Source organism: Piliocolobus tephrosceles, chromosome 21 (genome assembly GCF_002776525.5).
Source record: "Piliocolobus tephrosceles isolate RC106 chromosome 21, ASM277652v3, whole genome shotgun sequence".
NCBI lineage: Eukaryota > Metazoa > Chordata > Mammalia > Primates > Cercopithecidae > Piliocolobus > Piliocolobus tephrosceles.
The window spans coordinates 50977217-50986140 of NC_045454.1; the positions used below are offsets into that span (position 1 = coordinate 50977217).

Consider the following 8924-nt stretch of genomic DNA (forward strand, 5'->3'; position numbering starts at 1 on the left):
GACAGGGTTTCTGCATGTTGCTCAGGCTGGTCTCGAACTCCCAACCTCAGGTGTTCCTCCTGCCTCGACCTCCCAAAGTGCTGGGATTACAGGCGTGAGCCACTGTGCCCGGCCGGTTTTTGGTGGTTGTTGTTTTGTTTTTTTGAGTTGAAGTTTCGCTCTTGTTTCCCAGGCTGGAGTGCGGTGGCCCCATCTCAGCTCACTGAAGACTCCGCCTTCCGGGTTCAAGCGATTCTTCTACCTCGGCCTCCCAAGTAGCTGGGATTACAGGCGCCCCTACGCCCGGCTAATTTTTTGTAGTTTTAGTAGGGATGGGGTTTCCCCATGTTGGCCAAGCTCGTCCCAAACTCCTCACCTCAAATGATCCAGCTGCCTCAGCCTCGGGCTCTACCTCCCAAAATGCTGGGATTACAGGCGTGAGCTACTGTGCCCAGCCTGTTTCTACATTGTTTTGAAAGGCAGCTGACCTCTGTCCTGGTTACCGACCCGTCCCCCAGCCTTGAGCTGTACACCTTCAGACAGCAGCGCGTCCAGTCATGGCACGTGGGGACGGCCACCCCATGAGGTGAATAAATGCCCAGGACGCCTCAGAGAGCGGAGCCGGTGGTCCCCGGTCAGGCCGGGGCCTTTTTCTTTTTCTCCCCTGGACCCTGCTGTGTGACTCCGCCTGCTGGGCAGCCCTGGCACTGCACTTTCGAGGTGGGGGGTGCCATGCCTTGGAGCAGAGGGGAGGCTCGGATTTCAGACCCTGTGGGCCGTGGGGTGGACCCCAGGTGCTGCTGCTGCAGGCACAGCCCAGCCTCCACAGCAAGCTCTGCTATCTGGGCGGAGTCTGGTGTGGGGGTGGGGCAGAGCTGGGGCACCTTGGGTTTCAGGGAGGGTCCTGGAAGCCACTGGGTGGTGGAGGTCCAGGCTCCCAGCATGGGCTGGACCCCTCCTCAAAGCCCTCTCCAGGTGGCCCTGTTCCTGCCCCTTGTGGTCCAGGAGCTGTGGGCCTCCTCTGGGTGCGGAGTGCTGGTCCCTTTGCCTCTGAGCAGCGGGTTGCTATCTGTCCAGTGGGCTGTGCGTAGAGGGCCCCGGGCACCTGCATGTCCAGGAATGGGGCTGGAGGGCGTCCCGCTGTGAGGGTGGGAGGGGAGGCTCTAGGAGCAGAGACCCCCAGAGTGGACGTATGGCCGTTTGTGGGGACCTTAGGGTTACTCTGCCGTACACAGGAGGTGGGCTTCAGGGGTGCTGTCCTCCAGACCCCTCTTCCCACAGGGGTCTGTCATGGGGCGGGCGCTCCCATGGACACAACCAGCCCCTGCCTTGCGCTTCGCGAGGGTCAGCCCCGTGCGTCCTCCTCTGCCACTGTGGCTGTTTTGGGAATGCTCTCTCCTGTTTCCATCTTCAAAGCCTCAGGCCGCCCAGATGGCTCCCCTGGGGACTAGGTTGGGAGGAGTCTTGCTTATCTGTCATGCCAGTGTCCAGCTAAGCCCCAGGCCAGGGGGACTCTCTGTTTCCTTCTGGGATTCCTGCCTGGGCTGGAGGGGCCAGTCCTGCTGATGCCTCATTGCAGTGAGAGGCCTCCGGGGCCCACCAAGCGGTCTCCTGGAGCAGGGGCTGGGCCTGACGGAGTCTCGCTCTGTCACCCAGGCTGGACTGCAGTGGTGCGATCTCGGCTCATTGCAACCTCCACCTCCCAGGTTCAAGCGATTCTCCTGCCTCAGCTTCCCGAGTAGCTGGGATTACAGGCGCCTGCCACCAGGCCTGGCTAATTTTCTTTTTTTTTTGTATGTTTTAGTGGAGACAGGGTTTCACCGTGTTGGCCAGGCTGGTTTCTAAGTCCTGACCTCAGTGATCTGCCCGCCTCCGCCTCCCAAAGTGCTAGGATTACAGGTGTGAGCCACGGCGCCTGGCCGAGTCGGCCTTTACATGTGATCCCCATCTAAAGGTGGGCTCCCAGGGCACCCAGCGGCATGTAGATGCCACCCTGGGGCCTTTCCAGTCCTGACAGGTACCCAGACCCAGCCCCCTCGGGCAGAGTGGGACAGGGCGGCCCAGGGAGGCAGTGGTGCGTACCAGCTTCAGGTCACCTTTCAGGGGCTCAGCACCCCGTGCCCCCTGTTCTGAGCTGCAGACAGCCATGGCCAACCCCCAGGCAGCTTCCTGTGTGAAACTCCCTGACCTGGCTGGAGTGCTTAGGCCAGGACTCTGCCTTCCAGCACGAGGGACCACAGCTGCAGGGCGGGGGAGCCCAGTAACCAGAGGGAGGGGAGGCCTTCGTGCAGATCCTGACCTCGGTCTTCTTGGACCCGCCTAGTGTGCCTGCTTGCTTTTTGGTGCAGCCCTTGTGGAAGCGGTGGCAGCCTCCACCCCGGAGTGGAACTGCTGAAAGCCCCTCTGGAGAGTGTGCCGCTCCGGCCTCCGGGTGCCCCTGCTCTTTCCCACCTGTTGGCTGAAGGCTGGGGCAGGTTTCATAGCCCTTGTAAGACAAGCCGTGCTTTGGGAGGCCCAGGCGAGAGGATTGCTTGAGCTTAGAAGTTTGAGACTAGCCTGGGCAGTTACAGTGAGACCCCCCGTCTCTACCAAAAAAAGAAAAGAATTAGCTGGATGTGGTGGTGCGCGCAGGTGGTCGCAGCTACTTGCGAGGCTGAGACGGGAGGTTCGCTTGAGCCGGGGAGACACAGCTTCAGTGAGCTATGATGGCTCCACTGCACTCCAGCGTGAGCAATGCCTGTCTCCACAGAACAACAAAACAAGTCCTCACACAGGCTTCTAGTTAGAAAGACAAGGCCACTTTCCCCAGATTGGACCCTTAGCACCTGTCCCTGGTCCTGCCCTCTGCTTGGGGGCCTGGCTCCAGTCCTGGGAGGCAGGTGCTATTCCTTCCAAGACCTTCCAAAAGCACCTTTTGGGTGGGGAAATGGTCTCTCCTTTCAGAGTTCACAGTGTCCGGAGGTCTGAACTTCCTTCCTTTGGGAAGGGCCTGAGGGTGTCTGCCGGCTGGTGTGTGTATTGCCAATGACTCTTGGCTCCCTGGCCTGGGTTGATCTTGCAGGCTGTGTCTTAGAGCCCTGGGGTCCAGGGAAAGGAGGTGAAAGCCCCTGAGTGGAGTCCCTTATCCTTAGCCCCTCAGATGCCTCAGTCCCCTCCACCGCGGCCTGCCCTCCTGGGGCCCAGTCTTGCTGCTGCCCACCCTTGCCTGGGGAGGGCTCTTCCTCCTCTCTGCATCCCCGTTAGCCGGAGCCTTGGGAGGAGAGACCAGTGTCTCCCTGACCCGGCCTTGCCCCTCCTCAGTAGTTGTGCTCTGTCACCTCCCCCCCATGAATCTCTGCAGCTCACTCCACAGTGGCCTTGGCCTGGACTCTCCAAGTCACTGGGCAGCCAGGACTTGCGAGGCTGGGGGAGGGCTGGCACTAGTTGCCCTGTTCACCAGGCGGATGGCAGGGGTGGCATGCTCTGCAGCCAGCTGGGTCAGGGAGGAGCCGGAGCCTCCCTCAGTGAAGTGGGCTGGGAGGGCAGGGTGCCCTTGAGCGTGCTGCTGGCCTCCACCACCCTCCCCCTCGGTGGGGACTGACACCCAGCTCCAGCCGGCCGTTACCCTGCCGGGAGCATCCTCCTGGCCTGGGAGCTGGCCCTTCCCACGCAGAGGAACCGGCAGCCACCGTTGCTGATCCCAGTCGGGTGCCCTTGCTGACTCCCAGGGTCCTCGGCTGTGAGATGGTGCCAGAGTGGGCCCCTCTGCGCCTGCTGGGCACGTGGGGTGACGTTTCCTGGAAATGCCTCGGCTGTGGCATGGCACAGGCAAAGAAGAGCCTGGCTGCCCCATCTGTGGCTTCTGTGTGATGTTCCCCTGCCTGACCGTACCTCATGGCTCTGCGCACAGTTGCGCAGAGTTCTGGGTGGTCCAGAACAGACACATGGATCTGTCGTCCTGTCTAAATGCTACTTAATTTTATTTGTTTTAGAAACAGGATCTTGCTCTGTTGCCCAGGCTGGAAGGAGGTGGTGTGATCACAGCTCACTGAAGCTTTGACCTCCTAGGCCCAAGATCCTCCCACCTTAGCCTCCCAAGTAGCTGGGACCACAGGCACGCAATCACCACGTCCAGCTAATTTTTTGTATTTTTTGTAGAGACAGGGTCTCACCGTGTTGCCTAGGCTGGTCTTGAATTCAAGCAATCCGCTCATCTTGGCCTTCCAAAATGCTGGGATTACAGGCGTGAGCCACCAAGCCTGGCCCTAAATGTAATTTTTTTTTTTTTTTTTTTAAACAGAGTCTTGCTCTGTCACCAGGCTAGAGTGCAGTGGTGTGATCTCGCCTCACTGCAACCTCTGCCTCCTGGGTTCAAGCGATTCTCCTGCCTCAGCCTCCTGAGTAGCTGGGATTACAGGTGCGTGCCCCCATGCCTGGCTAATTTTGTATTTTTAGTAGAGACAGGATTTCACCATGTTGGCCAGGATGGTCTCGAACTCCTGACCTGGTGATTCACCCGCCTCGGTCTCCCAAAGTGCTGGGATTACAGGCGTGAGCCACCGTGCCTGGCCCCTAAATGTAATCTTTAAAATGGGCACAATGTTGATATGATTTCAAGGGAAAGGCGGCAGCTGCCTGCAGCGAGCCCTCCCACCTCCTCCGTAGCCTCAGAGTCCCGGCCTCCCACTGTCCCTGCAGGGTTCCTGGGAAGAGGAGGGGCCTTCCGCCTTCACAGGTACAGGCAGTGGGCAGCATGTTCTCCACTGCACTCTCATCACCAAATGAGGCTGCGTTTGTTCCCCATGGCCTTCAAGCAGCACAGTGTCTCAGCGCTGGGCTCGGAAGTCCAAATCAGTCTCGCAGGGCTCAAGTCAAGCTGTGGGCAGGGCTGGGCCTCCTGGAGGCTGCAGGGGAGAGTCAGTGCCCGCCTTTCCCAGCGTCTGGAGGCACCTGCCTCCCTCGGCTCAGGGCCCCTTCCTCCCCTTCACAGCCACAGCACAACCTCTTCTGGTCTCTCTGACTTTGACCTTCCCACCTCCCCCTTTAAAGGACCCTGCGAGGACATTGGGTCCCCGGATAACGCAAGATGTTCCCCCACCTCAGGGTCCTTCGTTCAAGTCACACCTTGAGTCTCTGACTGAGTGAGGTGGGCTTGGCCACAGGTCCCAGCGATTAGAATGGGGACTTGCCTGGGGAGGCTTTTGTTCTGCTGGTGGGTGTGTCTTGGGGGAGCAGCTTGGGAAACCAGCCATTTCTTCTTTTTTTTTTCTTGAGACGGAGTTTCGCTCTTACTGCCCAGGATGGAGTGCAGTGGCGCAATCTCACCTCCCGGGTTCAAGCGATTCTCCTGCCTCAGCCTCCCGAGTAGCTAGGATTGTAGGCGTGGGTCACCATATCCAGCTAATTTTGTATTTTTAACAGAGACGGGATTTCTCCATGTTGGCCAGGCTGGTCTTGAACTCCCCACCTCAGGTGATCCACCCGCCTTGGCTGGATGCAGGTGGATGCGGGATCCATCCCGCAGTGCTGGGATTACAGGTGTGAACCACCGCGGGACAGAAGCCAGCCATTTCTTTCCTATGGCTGCTGGGGTCCGAGGTGGGGTGGGTGGGGGCCCTAGGGGAAGCCTCCAGTTCTGTTGCTGTTCTCTGCACCGTCCACAGTGGGAGATCTTGTGCCTGCCTCCCCTTGGCTGTGTCCAGCCATTTCTCTGCACGGAGGTCTTAGCGCCCTGTGGGGGTTGATCTCCAGGTAGGCCGAAGGGCACGCGGGTTTTGTGAGTGGAAGAAACACCCCAAGGCCTGACCTTCAGACAAGCTGCATGTTCGGTCAGAATCAAGTCAGAGCCAAGCTGCATCTTGGCGCAGGCAGGTACCCGTGGGGCCGTTGCCTTTTGCTACGTGGTGTCACGACTTGCTCCTTATCAGTCTGTTGGGGACGTGTGTCAGCATTCACGTCCTCTTGGCAGTCGGCATTGGGTGCAGCATAAATTAAGGCCAAATTGCATTTCCTGCACCCGGTGGGACTGCAGGCTTAGTGTGGGCCTGCCTGCGCCTTTGCTGGAGTCTTTGCTCTCGCTGCGTCTGTGGATGCTCTTCAAAGGCAAGAATGTGCAGCATTCCTTGCCCCTCTTCTTCCCTGTAGCAGTGTGACTTGGAGGTCCCCGCAGGGCGCACGCCTCCCCCTTAACCCCAGGTGACCTGCGTTCAGGCCTCTAGGTCATCTTCTGTGTTATTTAGTGTTGTGTTTTTGCAGTGAAGGCTGCACCAGACGCATCTGTACCTCTGCCCTGTGCGGTGTGTCTATGGCACGGGTTCTGAGGATTCTGAGTCTCAAGGTGGTGGTGGTGAAGCTGCATGGGATGGTTGCAAAACTGCTCTGCGAGATCTCGGCCTGTCCATGGCCCCCTCAGTGACAGGCAAGGGAGATTTCACCCCATCGAGAGCCCCTTTTGCCATCTAAGGGGATGTACCATCTACAGGTTCCAGGAATTAGGACGCAGACGTCTTTGGCACCGTTTCCTGCCAACTCCAGAGGATCAGACGTATTGACCTTTAGAGACTTTTAGAGATGTTTTGGAATTACACTCAGTGGAACTTTTTTTTTTTTTTTTAAGAGTTGGGGTCGGCCGGGCGCGGTGGCTCAAGCCTGTAATCCCAGCACTTTGGGAGGCCGAGACGGGCGGATCACGAGGTCAGCAGATCGAGACCATCCTGGCTAACATGGTGAAACCCCGTCTCTACCAACAAATACAAAAATCTAGCCGGGCGAGGTGGCGGGCGTCTGTAGTCCCAGCTACTCGGGAGGCTGAGGCAGGAGAATGGCGGGAACCCGGGAGGCGGCGCTTGCAGTGAGCTGAGATCTGGCCACTGCACTCCAGCCTGGGCGACAGAGCGAGACTCCGTCTCAAAAAAAAAAAAAAAAATAGTTGGGGTCTTGCTTTGTTGCCCAGGCCAGAGTGCAGAAGCACAGTCCTGGCTCAGTGCAGCCGCAAGCCCCTAGGCTCAAGTGATTCTCCCACTTCAGTCTCACACGTAGCCAGGACCACAGGTGTGCGTCACCATGCTCAGCTTATTTCTAAGTATTTTTTTAAGAGATGGGATCTGTGTCATCCAGGCTGGTCTTAAACTCCTGAGCTCAAGCAGTGTCCTCCCGCCTCGGCCTCCCAAAGCGCTGAGATGATCAGCGTGGGCTGCTGCGCCTGGCCGTGCTCAGTAGAATTTCTAATGGTCAACTTCGGAGTTTCTGGAGTAAATATTTGAACTTGGTTTTTATTCCTTCGCTGGAATATTGGGCTCCACTCACTCTTGTTTTCTTTAGACTCCTTCAGCCTGTCCCCTCGTGAGGCTCCTCTGGTTCCGACTTCTGTGCTGACTGACGTGGGTGGCACTGAGGTTGTGAGGGTCTCCTAGAATGTGCCCTGGAGCCACGTGAATAACATACAAGTCACGTGTTCCCAGCTGCCCCCCGGGAAGACAGTTCAGCCGTGTGCTTTAAGCCGGGCACAGCAGCTTGTGCCTATAGTCACAGCTATCTTGGAGGCTGAGGTTGGAGGATTGCTTAAGTCTAGGAGTTCAAAGCCAGCCTGGCCGACATGGTGAGATCCCACCTCTACAATTTTTTTTTTTTTTTTTTTTTGAAATGGGGTTTTGCTCCTGTTGCCCAGGCTGGAGTGCAGTGGCATGATCTCGGCTCACTGCAACCTCCGCCTCCCGAGTTCAAGCCATTCTCCTGCCTCAGCCTCCTGAGTAGCTGGGACTACAGGCATGAGCCACCACACCCGGCTAATTTTGTATTTTTAGTAGAGACAGGATTTCTGCATGTTGCTCAGGCTGGTCTCGAACTCCTGACCTCAGGTGATCCACCTGCCTTGGCCTCCCAAAATGTTGGGTGGGGTTATAGGCTTGAGCCACCGCGCCCAGCTACAAAAAATTTTTAAATTAAAACATTTATTTGGCAGGACGTGGTGACTCAAGCCTGTAATCCCAGCACTTTGGGAGGCTGAGGCGGGCGGATCACGAGGTTAGGAGATCGAGACCCTCCTGGCTAATATGGTGAAACCCCATCTGTACTAAAAAATACAAAAAACTAGCTGGGCGAGGTGGCGGGCGCCTGTGGTCCCAGCTACTCGGGAGGCTGAGGCAGGAGAATGGCATAAACCCGGGAAGCGTAGCTTGCAGTGAGCTGAGATCGCGCCACTGCACTCTACCCTGGGCGACAAAGCGAGACTCCATATCATAAAAAAAAAGAAAGAAAAAAAAATTTATTTAAAGTAGGCCAGGTGCAGTGGATCACTTGAGGTCAGGAGATCGAGACCATCCTGGCCAACATGGTGAAACCCCGTTTCTACTAAAAATACAAAAATTAGCTGGGTGTGGTGGCACACGCCTATAATCCCAGCTACTCGGGAGGCTGGTGGCGGGCGCCTGTGATCCCAGCTGCTCAGGAGTCTGAGGCGGGCACCTGTAATCCCAGCTACTTGGGAGGCTGAGGCGGGAGGGTTGCTTGAACCTGGGAGATAGAGGTTGCAGGGAGCTGAGATCGCACCACTAGTAGTACTCAAGCTTGGACGGCAGAGAGACTGTCTCAAAAAAAAAAAAAAGTCTTACTGTGGATTTTGCAGGGTGGCCCATCAACTGGGCATGTCCCCATCCCCCCAGCCCTGCTCAGCCATGGCCACTTCTGTGATCTCCGTTTCTGTAGGACAGGCACAGCCCAGTGAATGTTCCTAGAGGCAAGAAAGCCTGTGGGACAGAGCCCTGAGCCTACCCCCGCCGGGCATATGGCACGTGACTGCCACACCACTGCCACACCGCAGGCACGCCACTGCCACACTGCCACACCACTGCCACACTGCAGGCACACAACTGCCACACTGCCACACCACTGCCACACCGCCACACCGCAGCCACACCACTGCCACACCGTAGGCACACAACTGCCACACTGCCACACCACTGCCACAC

General features: G+C 57.6%; 1 protein-coding gene across 2 annotated transcripts in view; it reads left to right on the forward strand.

Annotated features, from left to right (window-relative positions):
• Window positions 1-8924, forward strand: part of REXO1 (RNA exonuclease 1 homolog) — a 37594-nt gene that overhangs the window by 14701 nt on the left and 13969 nt on the right. The gene's annotated exons all lie outside the window — the stretch shown is intronic.